This window comes from Mustela lutreola, chromosome 11 (genome assembly GCF_030435805.1).
Source record: "Mustela lutreola isolate mMusLut2 chromosome 11, mMusLut2.pri, whole genome shotgun sequence".
Lineage (NCBI taxonomy): Eukaryota > Metazoa > Chordata > Mammalia > Carnivora > Mustelidae > Mustela > Mustela lutreola.
The window spans coordinates 37,502,760-37,521,595 of NC_081300.1; the positions used below are offsets into that span (position 1 = coordinate 37,502,760).

An 18,836-nucleotide genomic window follows, 5' to 3' on the forward strand; every position below is an offset into this window, starting at 1 on the left:
ATATGTGTGTACCGAATCATGTTGTACAACTTAAATATATAGTTATTATTTAAAAAACAAAACTTAAAAGGATCTTGCATTATATGGACCTCTCAGTTATGTAGACCTGAGAAACGGACATGTACATATGGCCTAGTGTCAGGTGTATATAAAGATCACAGAAATCTGGGTATATATTCATTTTTACACACATCTCACTCTAATGTCTCAGCCGGATGATATCTTAGCCCATAGCAGTAAGGACAGAGACAATAGGAACTGCCGGAACTGAAAAATAGTTATCTGTCATTCCAGTTCTAGAACGGATCTAGGCCTGATCAAGTATTTCAAATACGGGATAGTGGAATGCTAGTACTTTTCAGTAATTCCACCTCATCCACCTACTCCATCTCTCTTCTTTTATGAAGAGAGATTTAACCCATGCCAGCACAGCTGAGAAAGAAGATAGCTTGGTTAAGAGATCATTTACATGTTTATCTTTACTTCTCATCTGTCTCTCTTGTGTTCTCTTTGTGTCTCTCTCTGACTTTCTCTCCCTTATTCTTTGCCCCCCTCCCTCTTTTATTTTTCCTTTAATATATCACTTTCTACCTCAGATATTGTCAGTATTGAGAACTTCACACTTTAGAATATGTTGCCATCTTTCACTCCTTCTTGGGAACTTATTCTTAGCTAATAACAACTTATGCTTGTGAAAATATTTGATGTTTCAGAGCTGATGCTCATAGCTTGTTCTATATGCCAAACAACACAGGGTAAAAGGAAAGAATAATTTCAGACACAATACGGGCATTTTACGCATGTTCACTGTTAGTATAACGCTTTTGATATGTGTTATCATAGAAATAGTGCCCTCTATTCGCAATTATGGCCAAAATAATTGTTTTGAAAAGTAATTATAACTCCTTGCTCTAATTTAGAAGATGACCCAGATGTATAAAAACCAGAGAGACGAAGGAAATAACAATGAAAACCACAGAGGCTGAATGGGTTTCAGAAAATCTGTTTCCCTTTTTGAAGAAAGAATGATATATGGCCAAACTTGGGATCATTTGCTTGGCTTGTATCCAAATCAGTCTAGTGGCAAATAACTGATTTTAGCCAGGAAAATACTACTTTCTCTGATGAAAACACTCCAGGTAGAGAGTGAATCCACCTGAGAAATGGGGGAGGGTGTGGGTGTGGGAGGTGGGGGAGTGGGGGGTTGGGGGGGGGGTGTCTGTTCCTGTTTTGGTCAGGCTTTGTCCCTAAAGCTACCAGGACAACTTTGTTCTATTTGTTCTGAGTCCAGAAAAGCTGGCTGGGTTAGCCCAGCTAAAAAAACCCTGAAGTAAATCCTAATGTCTTAAGAGAAAGACCAGACATCAAACATCAAGTAGAAACCGTGGAGTAGGCAGGAGTAAGTTACTAGTCAAGACATTTTCTGGTCCTCTAAATTGCTCTGGGGATATCAAAAAGCCACTTCTTTTGAAGCGAGCTGCTAGGGGGCCAAGTAAACAACGCAGGAGGAGGCTTCTGAGCTCTGGGAATGGCTGCTTCCCCACGCCACCCTGCATTGTTTACATTCGGCTCTCTCCAGCCTCCAAGCTAGAGTTCACTTTATGCTAACCCGTATTGTATTTGCTTCTATTTTTAAATCCTCCGAGGCACACAGAACCACAGTGCCTGAAAGGACAGAATACTAATGGAAATAAAATATGCTGTAAAAACTATAGATAACACCGAAGAACCGCTCCTGTGAGTTGAGGCTGGCAGGAATATGATGCAAGAGGAACAAGTGCACAGATAGGAGAAATACACAAAGTAACATGTGGGAAGACTTTGTCCTCTGGCTTAATTTAGTATACCGGACAAAACAGCTTGGGACCCCGGATGCCGCTCATCAGGTGTCCTCTCGGAAAAGGGGACCATTTTCAAAGATCAAAGCAAGGAAGCACTTTGCCCAAGTTTTACATTGACCCGAAGACTCAAATTATGGCATTCTTCCTACTTCTTTCCAGCTTTCCTTCTTTTATTTGCACGCGCACCCTCACACACACTACCAAAGAACTAGAGAAATTCACAACATTTCAGACTTTCAAATTAATAAAGGGTGAAATCGGAGGGGAGGGAGCTGGGGGTGGGAGGGGGACAGGAGAAATTTGTCCTGTGCCCATGGAGGGCTGCAGGGGGTGGGGGCGCCGGTGACATTCCACGCAGCAAGTTATGCTCCTGCAACAGAAGAGTTCAGTTTCATAGATTCGGTGGTGCCTTACCTGGTTTTGTAGTGAACTGCACGAACTTGCCCCTAATTCTTCCCCTAAAGTCCTACATATGCTGAGAGCCATAGTATTTGACCTTACACATTTCCACAGAAGAAACTCCAAAGCAACCTTTAACTTCAATAAAACGCTGTGTTCATTCTTCCCCTTGTGCTCAACACACAGCAATCTAATACACCTCATCATGTGGTCCGTTACCATGGTAGCAATGAATCCAGCTGCTGAAATACAAAAGACTGACAAAAAGTTGCCTTTTTCCCCCTCCACCCACCCTCACAAAGTCAGAGTTTTGTGGTTTTTTTTTTTTTTTTTTCTGTATGACAAGTCTAATTTGAATATGTTTCTGGTGCTGACTCAACTTCGTGAGCAAGGAAGAAAAAAATAAAAAAGATAAACGAACAGCAGAGGTGTAAGAATAAGAGGTCCCCCAAAGCCTTTAAACAAACAAAATAACTATATGCATTTTTCAGTCGCCACTAATCCAAGATACTGGTCATTAGCTGCTACTTCTTCCAACCAAGTATTTTTGCCAGTTACTAACTCAATAGAGAAATGCAGCAATGATCTCACAGCCCCTTTAAATATATATATAAAAGTGAAATAATACAGCCAACATGGATGCTGAAAGCACGACATCAGGGTAGGAAGGGCTAGTCTCAAAGTGTTTTCCTAGAGCAAACTTCTAATCACAGCTCAGAGATTGGAGGTAAAATTCTCCCTCTTCTTTTCATCTAACCCTGTGTTTAACCATTACTTAAACAGATTAAGTGTCAGTCCTATTTCAAGTGATCATAGATTTGGATCTGCGGTGACACAGCCTGGTAGAATGAACCAAACCATACTTGGGGGCTCTATCTTAAGGGTAGGAATTTTGGAGTTAGGACAACAGCAACTCTGAAGAGTCCTGCCCCATCCCCCTAAACCCATGGCTATGTAATTATGATTTAAGGAACCACCTTTGGTTTATTCCCAGTACTTAAGGAAGCCTGACGGGAGGCCTGGGCAACAGGCTTGACCTCTCGTCAGCTGCAGTCTCTCCTTCCCACCATGGACATCCTTCATAGCTACCACTTTCTACCCTCCAGCCAGCAGCTACTTTATCCCTGGGGTTCTCACTGCCACTCCCCTGCTTCCCCAGATTTGCTTACTTTCCAAATTTAGCTCATATTTCAGAATAATTCATTGACATATCTGTTTTTTTTTTCGACATGGACCCGCCCAGGAAGGGGAATGGGGTCTTACTCATCTTTGCCTATCATGTAACACTAGCAAAGGGTTTGGAATAAGGTAGGGCTCACTGGGTATTGCTTGAATGGATGAAGCAAGGGATGAAAGCTCTGTGTCAGCACAGTGAAGGAAAGCTCAGCTCCTCCATCGTTGTGCTCATAGCATTCTCTGTGGTGGTTCAACCCCTGAGGGGTTTGCACAGGCTCTTCCTTATTATTCCACGCTGCAAAGGGAGGCAGGCAACAGTAGCTCTTAGGAAGAGCACCCAGGAAATTACTCGGATGAGGGTTTGAAGTTCTACCCAGGCTAGCTTTGTGATCTTGGATAGACTATTTAAACTCTCTAAACCCTGTTAAAATTTTGTAAAATTTGTACTTTAAAGAGTTATGACAAGAAATTAAATGAGATAACCCAAGGAAAATACTAAGCACTGTGCTTGAAACATAGTAAGTGCTCAATAAATTACCGCTAGTGTTCTTTAGCCAAATTGTTTATGAGTTTTGAACAAGAAGGATGACAAGAAAGCTCATTGACTCCTGACTTTCCCTTGCTGATAAAACTGTCACTTTCAACCACATACACATTTTCAATTATATGCTTCATAATATGAGCATAATACAGTGACCATTTTAGACAACCAGCCTGGATTGCCTGCTCCTACTTAAAAAGCATCTAGAGGAGCTGACCAGTCAAAAGGTTTTAACATATTCCCAGTGTGAAATGGACTGTAAAAAGAGTATTAAAGTTGGTCAATTAAAAAAATCTTTTTAATATGAAAAACACGAAATAAAGCAGTTCATTTTGATATTTATATCGAATTTTCAATAAGTGGCTTAAATGTTACTAGCAGGTTTTTTTCAAATCAAAATGAGGTATAAAGAATTGCCATCATAAAGAGCCTAAGAATAGAAATTATGTACAGAGATTACATTTTTAACAGTTTACAGGTGTTAGCTTAACAGCAGCCTTTGAAAGGTCACCTTGATCCTGATCCTTAACAGGGCCTATAAAGGGCTCACCACTACAGACTTCTTAGTTGCTTTTCTCCAGTCATCTAACTCAGGAAATGACCAGACACCAAAGCCAGCTACATGGAAAAATTAGCATGAAAATCCCTTTGAAGCCTTGCAGTGCAAAGCAGCAGCCAGGGTTAAAAAAAACAAAACAAAACCAATAAAACCCAAACCAAGAAACACCACCAACAACAACAAAACAAAAACCTATGGTGGAGATAAAGAACTTTCATGGCAGAAAGTTGCTATAAAGAATAAAATGAATGTTGTGCTTTGTGAGATTTCTCTATCATTAAAAAAAAAGCCCTACAACAAACCAGTAGAGATTATTAAAATAGCTTTGGTACTGGGTACAACTCTGAAAAATCCTTCAACGTTGTGACTCATGATGACACAGTCCTATAAAGCATGTAAGTGAGGCAGAACAGGCAAAAAAAAAAAAAAAAAAAAAAAAAAGGCAAGAAGCATATACTCTGGAAAGTCAGAGCCCCTTAATCCTTCAGGACAGTTGATGAAAGAAAGACGAATGGAACCACGATTTCAATAATTCATAATTACTCTCATGTGTGGCTTAATTGAAAAGAAACTCACTGCTTGTCTTCACTTCTTCGGGAGGCTTTACTTTGTGTCTTTTTCCTCCTACAGATTGGTTAGGCATCTCACGGTTCCTCATTTTGTAAACTGAAGAGCCCACCATTTATCTAGTTAATGGAAACTATTCCTAGAGCATAACTACCATTAGCATACCACTTTTGTCAGATGTTAAGCAACTTGTCTGATTCTCTCTCTTAAGCATTAGGGAAATATGATGTCAATATGTTTGGTTTCACAAGGTCTCAAATCCCCCTTTTGCAAATGTTAAAATTAACTTCTTGCTCAGTGGGAACAAAATTTGTAACATGATCCATGCTGGTGTGACCCACTTAATTTCATATGAAGAATCCAATCACCGAGGGAAAAATAGTCTTTGAGACATAATGCTTCAGAACGTACCCTGGGAAGATGTGCCAAGCCCAGGGGGACGCATAGACCTGGGAGAGAGCTTATAAGATTGTTAGCTTCACCGCTCTCTCTTCAGACACAAGGGCACCTAAAATCCCACAAACTCAAGGTAACAATGTGGGCTCAGAGGTCACACCCTTGAGTTAAGCAGCAAGGCTACCAAAAACAAAAACAAAAAAAACCCCAAACAAAGAAACAAACAAAATAAACCAAACCAAAACAAACTGGCTGCTAATGTCAGTTAAATTAAAAACAAGACAAAGACAATTTGAACCTCTGCAAAATCTATTTTTTTCAGGTCACATCTTAAAATTGTTATTTTATAATACCACAAAGAACTTTACTGTCAGGGCACTAGTTTAAATCAAATAGGAGAGCTTGTTCACAGCAACAACATAAAAGATTGTGATCTATTGAATATTTTTTGCAGGCACATAGTTTCTTGGGCTGCTTTGAGCGGCTGACCTAAAAAATATTAATCGGATTAGTATCTGTTCTACTCATGAAAATTTCTTATGAAAGAACAAGGCTATTGCAAGGCGTCTTGGTTTATATAACTCACTATCAAGATATTCTATTTCCCCCTTAAGATGTTTTCAAAACACGCACTTCTCTTTTGAATTGTATTAACGGGGCTATAAATATCTGTGTCTAAATAGCACTGTGAAATTGATGGCTACACATTCTACAGATAACTTATTGGGATCCCCCAATCATTTTGTTTTGTTCACATATAGAAATTTATTCCCAAATTTCTGCGTTTGGATTCGTCATCTCTTCAAAATTCACAATTATAGTCTGGATTCTTCCTTAGTGAAAAACACACTTGGTTTTTAAACTTAACAGTAAAAGTGACATCACTTGCCCATTTTCTCACTGAAAGGTAGTATCACAAATCCAATGCAGGGAAGTTGAAAAATATAGAAAGATTTATGAAATAACATTAAAAACACATATAATTTAACTATCAGAGATAACCAGTATTGACATTGTGATGTATTTCTTAATTTTATGTACTAAAAATCCTGGATAATTTTGACTACAGTTTTCTTCTGCTTAAAGAAAGACATGCAAAATAAACACAGTATGATATTACAGATTCGTGGAAAATATTTCTTTTTAATAATTTTTTAATTTTTTTATAGACATATATTTTTATCCCCAGGGGTACAGGTCTGTGAATCGCCAGATTTACACACTTCACAGCACTCACCAAAACACATACCCTCCCCAATGTCCATAACCCCACCCCCCTCCTCCCAACCTCCCTCCCCCCAGCAACCCTCAGTTTGTTTTGTGAGATTAAGAGTCACATATGGTTTGTCTCCCTCCCAATCCCATCTTGTTTCACTGATTCTTCTCCTACCTACTTAAGCCCCCATGTTGCATCACCACTTCCTCATATCAGGGAGATCATATGATAGTTGTCTTTCTCTGCTTGACTTATTTCGCTAAGCATGATACGCTCTAGTTCCATCCATGTTGTCGCAAATGGCAAGATTTCAAATTTCTTTTGATGGCTGCATAGTATTCCATTGTGTATATATACCACATCTTCTTGATCCATTCATCTGTTGATGGACATCTAGGTTCTTTCCATAGTTTGGCTATTGTGGACATTGCTGCTATAAACATTCGGGTGCACGTGACCCTTTGATCACTACGTTTGTATCTTTAGGGTAAATACCCAATAGTGCAATTGCTGGGTCATAGGGCAGTTCTATTTTCAACATTTTGAGGAACCTCCATGCTGTTTTCCAGAATGCACCAGCTTGCATTCCCACCAACAGTGTAGGAGGGTTCCCCTTTCTCCGCATCCTCGCCAGCATCTGTCATTTCCTGACTTGTTGATTTTAGCCATTCTGACTGGTGTGAGGTGATATCTCATTGTGGTTTTGATTTGTATTTCCCTGATGCCGAGTGACATGGAGCACTTTTTCATGTGTCTGTTGGCCATCTGGGTGTCTTCTTTGGAGAAATGTCTGTTCATGTCCTCTGCCCATTTCTTGATTGGATTATTTGTTCTTTGGGTGTTGAGTTTGCTAAGTTCTTTATAGATTTTGGACACTAGTCCTTTATCTGATATGTAGTTTGCAAATATCTTCTCCCATTCTGTCAGTTGTCTTTTGATTTTGTTAATTGTTTCCTTTGCTGTGCAAAAGCTTTTGATCTTGATGAAATCCCAATAGTTCATTTTTGCCCTTGCTTCCCTTGCCTTTGGCGATGTTCCTAGGAAGATGTTGCTGCGGCTGAGGTCAAAGAGGTAATCGTGGAAAATATTTTTTAATAGTTGCATAAAATTTCACTATTTGGAGGTATCAGAATTCACTTAGCCATCCCTCATTGTCAAACATATATTTAGTCTTTTCCAGGTTTCTTTATATAAAACAATATATCTTTGTATGGACATTTTGGGTTATATCTTGGGTTATTCCCTTAGAATAGGTTCCTGTGCAGGAGGGGGAATTACTGAGTTTAAGTTAGAAAATTTAAGTATAGAATTTTATTTTTTTCTTATTTAAGCATAGCATGTTGGAATTGGAAGACCCATCCTTATAATTCAATGGAATATTTCGTTTTATTGACAAGGAAACTGAGGTGAGATGACTGGCTCAAAGTCCTGCTACGAATTCTTCCCATGCAAGAACCAGACAGAAGATCTTTGTGAGTCTGCTCAGCTTTCTCTCATTTCACCCTGCTGACTCTCAAAGAGAATTCATCTCTGAGGTGCTCCTTCCCAGTGCTGGTTTGGTGTCCTCTGTGAAACTCCACCAATGTGCTCCAGAGTCTGAGGCAGGAGTGGGAGTTCCATGGAGGTGGATAACACAGTTTTATTTTTTATTTTTCTGTCAGAGAGAATCCACATGGTGGCATTGCTACAGTCACCTTTCACTTGATAGTAAAGCAGAGAGGATCCTGAGAAGCAGCAAATATTCCCTCATGTCAAAAATCTGTTCTGAGGAGAACACAGTGAAAAAAGATTCCCAGAGAGTTGAGAGGTCAGGATGCTCAAGAAGTTGGTGAGTTTAAATTGACATAAAATTAGGCAGAGCTCCTTGACAGACCCTGAGGTCTTTTATGGCCTTGTGTTCTGTTGAAAAAACAGAAGATCTGTGGGATTTGAGTGGCAGTTTTTAGGTCACTTGTAGGGGCAGGGGAAGAAGTACTTGTCTGGTCATCCCCTGTGACAATTCTATATCCTAGAAACCCAGGTGTGTTTGCACAGTCATGATGATGTCTTCGTTTGACAGAATATATTCTTTCTCAGTTAGAGGGAACAGGGAAGAACATTCTTGAAAATCGAGTCTACTCACAAAGTCAAGGAAACAGCCTTATTCCTGAGAATTTACTCTTGAAATTATTCATTTTCTTAGTCTGAATATGCAGTACACAGAGATTATTATTTCTTAATCCCTTCTGTGTGACTTACTCTAAAAGAAGATGATTTATTCTAATTCCATAAATTTTAATTAAGTATCTTCTCAAACCACATATTGTATAGGTGTAGGCAAAGAATATAAATAGCCTACAACCTAGATGGGGAGATAGAATATGGATAAAGAAAATATAGCTGTAGATATAATATATGAAAAAAAATAATTGTTTCGGGAGTAGATAGATAATTAGGTCAGTTTAAGCAGAACACAAAGGAGGAGGAAATCACTCATTCAGGGTGCCCCAAGCTTGGAAAGCAGTTGGCTACTGGGATATTAGGTGTATTTTCCCAGATTCTTTTACTTTGTATTTGGGCACTTGAACTACATTCACGTAGTATACATGCTACAGATCGATGGAGGGATGCCTGATGTACCCTAAAAGCATATGCGGTGACCAAGATTAGATGTAGGAGCGATAAAAGCTACTGAGTTTTCTCTTCCCCTGTAATGTACTCCTGAGAAAGGATAAGTAATTAGGTAGTTGGTGGCAATGTGAGGGGGGACAATGGGTAGTAGCTGCTTTTCCAGTAATATGTGTGTATATACCATAGGTAATGAGATAGAGAGATTAGGAAGCAAGTTCAATGTTATGTACCCTGCAGGCACTCAATAAAAAGTTAATTATTGATGCTGACTTTGATAAAAATAAAGCGTATTATAAAATGAAGCAAGTCAGGAGAATGATTAAAGGCAAGACTGTAGGAGAAGAAATTATTAAGGAAAACACAGACTGAAAAATTGGAAAAGGATATAAGGTAATTTAAGGAAAAAGATTAAAAAAAGAAAGAAGCATATGTGGTTAAAGAGAACACATAGCAAAATCATCCAGGAGGTATAAGAGAGAGAGAGCACTGAAGAAAAACACAATGGAGAAAGTTCTTTGAATAAACTAAGACGAGTGACAAATCAATGTCTGAAATGTCATTCCTTATACCTAAATGAATTCCGTTATTGGAATGAATGAAGAAGGGTCCATTTGATAGTTGAACACATTTATATAAATTGACCCATGATATGAAGATATCAGGAAATTTAGACCCTTCTGGATGTCTCTGGTGGGAAACACTGCACCGGTAGAGATCATTCATCTGATGTGTCAGACGTTCCCATATATGACACGAGGGAGTTCACGGTTATCCTTGCTCCATATTTCACATTGGTTAATTCCACATCAGGCCACTGCGTTCTGTTTAGAGCCTCACTCACAGTGAATGTGCAACGGAGAAACTGGAGAAAGCATTGTACAATGGTGAACAATGAACCGGAAGGGAAGTAACCTAGAAGCCTGGGAGGGAGGCACTTAAGTGTTTGAAGGGCTATTGCACATAAATAATAGTGAGCAGGTGTTTCTTCATTTTTTACTGAAGGGACCACAATTTGTGTTTGCCAGGTGAGACACCGGAAAGGACTCCTGACATAATATCAAACTTATGGCATGTAAATAATACAAGGCAGAGAGACATTAGTTTCTACTTTGTTCATCGCAGATGAATAGTCTTTTGGAGGATGTTAGCCACTTGCATTCATCATACACGTAAAGACACTTTACATCCCAGTGGAAACACAGTTATGTGTTTATATGTTCCTATATACACACATCCAGAAGACAGAAACCTTAAGTCATATATCAGATCCTGTGGCTTGGATCGCCTGCCCATACTATCCTACTTTTAGCAATAATATGCAAAGTGTTAAACATAAACACTATTTGTGTTATCTATTTTGGCCTTCCAGTATCTTTGATAAACAGTGTAGACCAATGAAAAAATGAAAGTAATGCAAAATATTTTCTGTTCACTTACACTTTCACTAGCCACAATTAATATTTTTGCTATTTACTTATCCGTATCTGTCTCTAAGTAATTATGTAGCTTGATTTTCAAATGGATGGTTGAACAGTTGAAATGGCAGTGGGGATAAAGAGTCCACTTATCACTGTGAGCACTGAACCATGTATAGATTTATTCAATCAGTGTACTGAACACCTGAAATGAATATAAAAACCGTATGTTAACTATACTAGAATTAAAATTAAAAATTCAATTAACTAAAAACACACATGGAGACATACTTCAAGAATGATAAAAATAAGTAAAAATGCAAAAAAGAGAAATAAAATAAAATGAATTATTACTTTTAAAACTGTAGTGTTTTCCATAGTCTAAAGGAAACTACAGTCTTCATGACTATCTTTGAGGAACAATGCTTTTTGGGGGGAATAAACTTTAATGGGGCTACTGTTTATATTATACACTACTCCACAAGAAAATGATGAAGGAAGAGACATTAAGCCACCCTGTGTAACAGAGGAAAAAAAAACAAAACAAAAACGCTCCCTTCATTATGGGTGGCATAGCTGGAAAACTGTGAGTTATTAACTGGAAAGAGAAAGGGTCTGGTGACTCCAGCCAGGGAGAATGGGTTTAACTTCTGGCCACGGGTAACAAGGTCTAGGTCATAGGGAATTCTTATCAGTAGGGGAAGCAGTTTCTAAAACATCGCAGCCCGGGAGGAAATGGACAATAAGGATCCCTCTGAAGGGTATGACAATGGTCTAAGGAATAATGATGCTGATGACTAATTTTCATATTCTGACTTACAACATCTCTGTTACCAACAAGATTTTAGGAAAGCTTTAAGAATTGCTCTTAGCTTCACAGTACGTCAGTCTATGTCCAGGCTTGGAATGGGGCATGAAGATAGAATATGCTCTCTAAGAAGGTGATATTTGAGATGACACCTGTGAAGAATGGGGAAGAGTCTTTTAGGCAAAGGGAGGAGCATATGTGAGGTCCCTGAGGTCCCTGAGGGGAAAGAGCCTGATGTTTCCAAGGAACACCAGAAGAACGGTGTGGTTGGAGCACTATGCAAAAAGGGCAGAGGGTCATGGCATGGAAAATTTGGTAGGTTAGGGCTTTGGAGGGACTCTAAACTTTATTCAAAGTATCACGGGAAGGTTTTGAAGGATTTAAAACATAGGGTAACATACTCCAACTTCTGTTTTTAAAAGAGAATCCTGGCTATGGCTTCGAGAATGGACAGGAAAGGGGCAAGAGTGTTTAACATGCCACCAGTCTGAGGGTCAACGGTTGACTCTGAACTAAAATGCTGACAGTGGAGACAGTGAGAAGTCCATGCATTTTAAAATATATTTTGGAGACTGAATTGATACCACTCGGTCACACATAGAATGAAGGAGGATGAGTGAGAATAGAATATAAAGAAAAACTCCTAGCATTCTGCAATAAATGGAGGTGCCATCTACTACAGACCGGAAGCTGGCTCCAGGAGCACGCCGAGGAAATGCAACGTGGGATAAGGCAAAATGTTGAATCCAAAATGTCTCTAAGTCAGTTAAGCAGTAATGTCACATAGGCTATGTCTATATTTACCTGAAGCCCTGAATATAGGGCTTGAATGGAGATGTACAGGCAAGAACCTGGTTTTTTTTGTGTGTGTGTTTTTTTTAAAGATTTTATTTATTTATTTACAGAGTGAGAGATCACAAGTAGGCAGAGAGGCCGGCAGAGAGAGAGAGGAGGAAGCAGGCTCCCTACTGAGCAGAGAGACCGATGCGGGACTCGATCCCAAGACCCTGAGATCATGACCTGAGCCGAAGGCAGCGGCTTAACCCACTGAGCCACCCAGGCGCCCTGTAGGTATGTTTTTTAAAGCCCTGGTAAAAGGAGAACGGACATGGAGAAGCGTACTCAAGACTCCTCTCTAAGAAAAAGGGCCAGGGAGGTAAGAGGAAATCCTTGTGAGTGTGTTTCTATGGAAGCTACATGGGAGTTCTTCAAGAAGGAAGGGGTGGTCTTTGGGTTGAAATCTACTGAGATGTTGAGTAAGATGAGAACAGGAAAAGTATTCATTAGCTTTAGAATATGGCGATAATGACCACCTTAATGAAAACCTTTTTCATGAAATGGTGAGGGACAGAAAAATGAGGGGTAAGGAAGTGGAGTCAGATTAGGTAAATGATTTTTTTGGTGGGGGGGGGAGAGAAAGCTGGATTTGTAGGGGAGCAGATGTAGGGGAGCCAGTGAAAGGAAACATAAAATCAAGAGAATATTTCAAATATAGTAGACTCTAGAAAACATTTATATGCTGAGAAGAGTGGCTCATTAAAGGCAGAGAGACTGATGGTATGGGAGAGAAAATAGCTGACTGCATGTGTGTAGTCCTAAGAAGGTAAATGGGGACAAGATACAGAGTGTATGTAGAGAAACTGCCTCGCCTGTGACAGGAGAGGAGGATGAAAATGGGGGTGTATGTGTACAATTAGGCAAGGCAAGAGGGGGTTCCTATCTAGTGACTACTATCATTTCAGTGAAGTAAGAAGCAAGGTTGCTAGCTCAGAATGAGGAATGGGGAGAAGAATTTTTGTGCAAGGGGAGAAATAATGAGCTAATCATTATGGAGAGTTAGAGAGTGGCTACGGAGAGAGTAGGAGAGCCACAGAGTGTTGCAAGCACATCTGATGCAGTGATCATGAGTCTAGGATGCTCAGATGTGTGGCTTTAACAAAGCTCAACCAAAAACGTATGGGTAGGTCAGGTGAGGGGGTTCATCTACCCTGCTTGGCTTATGCCTGGTGAATATGACGGGAGGAAAGATATGCAAGGGAGTTGAAGGTACATTAAAGGAGATGGACCATAAAATCTAACCAGGCAAAGAGGGAAGTAAAGACAGGAGATGGGTATTGGACAGTGAGAAAGAACCAAGACAAAAAGATTCTGTAACAAACGCAAAGAATAGCAAGTGTGGAGATCAGAACAAAAGAGCTGGAAGGGTAGAATGTGGTGTTTGGAGAGGGTGGTATCTTGCTTGCTTTTCTGATGGCGGACAGGTTCAAAGAAGTAATGGCTGAGGTCACGTGGAGGCATTTATTTCTGGATATGAGGAAGGTATTGATTGGATCATCCATGGGTACACTGAACTTATCAAGAATAAAGCACTTAAGCAGCACAAATCAAAGTTCTGTAGGAAGCAGAGTTAAGCTCTTGCCCTGTGGTCTATGGCTGGGTGGATTTTGTATGATGGGAGGTGCTGGTAGCTTTCTTTATCATTGCATTGTTAGAGGCTCCTTAAGTAATAATTCAACACCAGAGGAAAACAGGGTTGAGAAAGGGGTAAGAAACAAGGTCCTGAGCATAACCTTTGAACTTTTGAATCTACCCTTATTTGAAGCCTAACCATTCCTATTTTGTTGTTAGCCTAAGTGATTTTTTTTTTTTTAAAGCTTTTATTTGGGGGAGAAAGAGAGAACACAAGCAGGTCAGGGTGGGCGGTACAGAGGGAGAGGGAGAAGCAGGCTCTCTGCTGAGCAGGTAGCCCAGTGCAGGGCTTGATCCCAGGATCTTGGGATCATGACCTGAGCCCAAGGCAGACGCTTCACCCACTGAGCCACCCAGGCACCCCTAGCCTGAGTGATTTAAAAAAAAATTTGTTTTTGTCACTTGCAAACACAAGGCATAAACTAATATAGATGGGTCTATTTCATAAAAAAGAAATATTTGGAAATATAATGGATTTGTTGCTTATCTAATATCCATTTTTCTTTGCTGGCAGAATTTTTTATTATTAGTTATTTTTATTAACACATAATGTATTATTTGCCCCAGGGGTACAGGTCTGTGAATCATCAGGGTTACACATTTCACACCACTCACCATATCACATACCCTCCCCAATGTCCATAACCCAACCACCCTCTCCCTAAACCCCCTACCCCCAGCAACCCTCAGTTTGTTTTGTGAGATTAAGAGTCTCTTAGGCTTTGTCTCCCTCCCAATCCCATCTCGTTTCATTCATCCATACTTCCACCATAGGCCTCAAGGAAAGGGTCAAAGTCAATCACTGCTCTTGTAATCCCCTCACCGGTGGTGCCAGTAAAATATAAAGGGAAATCTGCTAGGGCGAGTGTAGTGCATTGAGCAGTGCGATGGTTAATTTTACATGCCAGCTTGACTAGGCCATGGGGTGCCCATATATTTTGTTAAATAATATTCTGGATGTGTCTCTGTGGGTGTTTCTGGATGAGATTAACATTTCAATGGATAGATTTAGTAAAGCAGATTGCCCTCCCCAATATGGTTGAGTCATACAATCTGCTGAATGCTTGCATAGAAGGAAATGCTGAACAAGAAAGAATTTTTTCTTTCTGCTTGATGGTCTTTGAGTTGGGACATTGGTCTTTTCTTGCCTTTGGACTCATACTAGAGCCTACTTCATTGGCTTTCCTGGTTCTCTGGCCTTGCAGAGATGGGGGCTTCTCAGCTTCCATAATCGTGAGAGTCAATCCCTGATTAAAAAAAAAAAACCTCCTTCTCTACATGTCCTATTAGTTCTGTTTCTCTAGAGAATTCTATTATAAGTGATGGTCCTCAAAAACTCATAGTCGCCAAGAAACTTGGAATGTGGCCTCATTTGGAAATAGTCTTTGCAGATGTATTTAATTAAGGATCAAGAGAAACTCATACTGGGCTAAAGTGGGCCTTAAGTGCCATGACTATATCCTAAGAGGAGAGGACAATGAGAAAAAATACTCAAAAGAAGGCCATGGGAAGAATGGGGCAGAGATCTGAATGATTCAGATATAAGCCAAGGAAGCCAACGATCACTGGAGCCACCAGAAGTTAGGAAGAATCAAGGAAGGAGTCTTCCCCAGAGTCTTTAGAGGGAGCATGCCCCTGCCCACATCTGGATTTCAGAATTCTCTCCTCCAGAACCACGAGAGAACAGATAGCTGTTATTTTTAAGCACCAAGTTTGCGATCATCTGTTATAACGTCCCTAGAGAAGGAATACAGGGGGTTTCTGGGAAAGGTCCTTCATCCAAATAAGAGGCTGACAGGGAGAAAAGAAAATGTTGGTGGACGAGGACATGGCAAAAGTTTCCATGTGGCTGAGGCACAGGCTGGGTGGTGAATCAAGGTCCAAGAAGAGCCTCAAGAGGTAGTGGGGTTCGGGTCTCCATCCCGGGAAGCACTGAGAAGCAGACGTGAAGGACCATGTCAAGGGAATTAGGAGTGAAAAAGTGAAACCATTCTCTGAAATAACATGCTCTCTTTCCCTCTCTCTCTCTCAAATAAATAAACACATCTTTAAAAAAAAGAAGACTGAGGGGCGCCTGGGTGGCTCAGTGGGTTAAAGACTCTGCCTTCAGCTTGGATCATGATCCCGGGGTCCTGGGATCGAGCCCCGTGTCGGGCTCTCTGCTCAGCAGGGAGCCTGCTTCCTGCTCTCTTGCCTGCCTCTCTGCCTACTTGTGATCTCTGTCTGTCAAATAAATAAATAAAATCTTAAAAAAAAAAAAAAAAGAAGACTGAAATATATTCCTCTCCCAAACCGATCGAAGAGAACCATATACATTTGGAAAAAGCCATTTGAGAACATGAGTCCCAGCAGACATTCATTCTCTATTCTGGGCACAGTATATCAAAGACGTTAGGATCTTCTTGTTGCCTTTTCAGTCATTCTCTTGTCCCCTATCACACCATCGAGAAGAATATTGTATTAAATGCGAATTCTTATTGTTATGACTTAATGAGCTACTTCTGAGGAAGCGGTTTCACCAACCCATGAGAAAGGTCTGGAATGGCTAGGGCTGAATCGAGGCTTAGGTCACCCAGCTGAAACTAATGTCAACGTTTCAGTTACTCATTTATGTCCTCCAGCCTCTTGGACACACCTCCCCTGGTTCCTAGGCAACCACAGCTTTCCGCACTTAGTCCACATTAAGCAGGACTGTGTGTGAATTTGGAAACGATCTATTTTAATGAGAAGGCAATCGTGAGCCGAACCAGACTGTTATCTTTGTTATGAAGTAGGACACAACGCAGGGGACTTCCCTATTTTTCAGAACGCGGATTAATAACACTTGACTGACAACCTTCATGTTTGCAGGTACAACCGACACAAGAGCCTCAGAGCTGGAGGCTGTGGGAAACCTCAGAGGAATCCTTTTTATCAGATGGAGGAATTCCCTTTAAGAACTGCGTCTGGGACAGGGATTCACAAGCCCTGCTTCTCAGGCCCCTTTTTTGCTCTACAGACAGTGGGGAGTGGGAATGGTGGGGGTGTCGGGGAGTGTGTGGGGGGGGAGTGGGAATGTTGAGGGTGTGGGCTGGGGTTGGGGATGGGAGGGTGTTTATATCCGGGTAATTTTACCACTGTACTCAATGTCTGCAAATGTTTCTTGCCAAAGAGACTTGGAAGTGCTAGGGGAATTGCCAGGGATTCAGGAGGTGGCATGCTTTGTGTTACTGCGTGGCACTGTTGACCATGCAGGAGGTTCCTGAGCCGAGCAGATCTCTGTCTGTGCAGGTATCAAACGGAACTCTCCCAAATTGAGGTCATGAGAGGCTCATTTGCAGTCACTGAATGGGAAGAAGGGAGCCTTCTCTGGAACACGATGAGCCTTTTTTTTTTTTTTTTTTAAATCTCCAAATGTGCCTTCTGTGGATGCTACTAGTCTGGGAAGAAATTCAACTTCAGAGCTATTCGTACACGTCAGAAAGGGACAATGTCATAATAAGAACATGCTCTTAGAAAAAGACAGCCACTTCACTTATCTTTCTATGCAGCTAGAACTGGAAGAAAAATTATGGCAAATATTTATGTGAGTCTGAACATGTATTCTACACACACATAAACACTGAAAAACTTCCAGCCCACTGTTACGGAATTGTAAAGAGTGACAGGAAAGAGAGCTAAGGTATTCATCTATTTTGATTATTTGAAACTATCTGATTCACAGTGGAAGATTTTGCTGAAATAAAGTGTACAGATTTAAAAGTCAGGTATTGAAAGTTATAAAAATCAACTGATGGTTGAAATATAGGCTAAAACGATAAACCGTCACTCATACGAATGCACTAACATCAAAGCACGTTATGATTAACTTTTGTAAACACATAATAATCCTTAGTTTTTGATAGGAAAGCATTGTTCCATCCATTCTTCTGACGATCACAGTTTTAAAAATCATACATACATAAAGGTAAATAGCATCCTGCAAACTCTTCTGGGAAATTAAAGGGGAAATCGGCACACAAAAGATAACTCAACAAGCAGGGACATAACCTGGGGCTGTGAATAGAAGTATTATTTTTTCTAAGATACTATAAATTTATTTTACTCAAAGATAGGCACCGCAGTGTACCTATGATACTTTTTTTTTTTTTAATTCTTTTTCACTCTGTAATATGAAAAAGTTATCCATATAACAGCAGGAGACCAAAGACACAGGCCTGTATCTTTCTGTTTTTTAATAGATGGGGTATTTATAGATTTTACTATTTTACATTTTTAAAGAAACGAATATGTACAATCCCTTTAGCTGCTATTTTTAGCGTCACATTCCGCCTGCCGGCACCTGGACTCTTTTGGTCTTTCCATTCAAGGGCAGTTTACGGCTTTTGTGCTGGGGTCTCATACACGTGCACACCAGACAATAAGCAGGATGTGATCCGGGAAGGCATCTCTGCTGTTGCTCAGCGGTATGTCCAACACCTAGCAAAGCTCCCGATAGTTCCTGATAAGTACTTGATGAACAGTAAATCTACTTCTTTGTATTGTAAATAAACCCCAAATCGACCTTGTTTTCTTAGTCTTTTTTTGCATGTCGGAACTCCTCTCTGGAGGATAATAAGATCAAGAATATACTAATACTGGCTAATTGTATGATGGACAGGAGGTAGGTGGTAGGAGACTCACCCAGGTCCTAGACGTGACTTTGCCGCTAATTTGGGGGATTGTACTTAACCTCTCCGCCTCAACTTTTGCAAATGCAAAATTAAGAGTTGCTATGGTCTCAATGTTTGTGTTGTCCTGAAATTCATACGTTGAAATCCTAATGCCGGATGTGATGGTATTACAATGTGGGGATCTGGG

General features: G+C 40.3%; 1 protein-coding gene across 25 annotated transcripts in view; it reads right to left on the reverse strand.

Annotated features, from left to right (window-relative positions):
- The window catches only part of DTNA (dystrobrevin alpha), a 354,355-nt gene that overhangs the window by 168,605 nt on the left and 166,914 nt on the right, over nucleotides 1-18,836 (reverse strand). Inside the window, exon 1 of one of the 25 annotated variants that reach the window (XM_059139257.1) lies at nucleotides 2,256-2,426. The exons of the other annotated variants lie outside the window; for them this stretch is intronic. The gene's annotated coding sequence lies outside the window, so the exon portion shown is untranslated. Of the gene's footprint in view, nucleotides 1-2,255; nucleotides 2,427-18,836 lie in introns of those variants that run through there. 25 annotated transcript variants of the gene reach the window in all.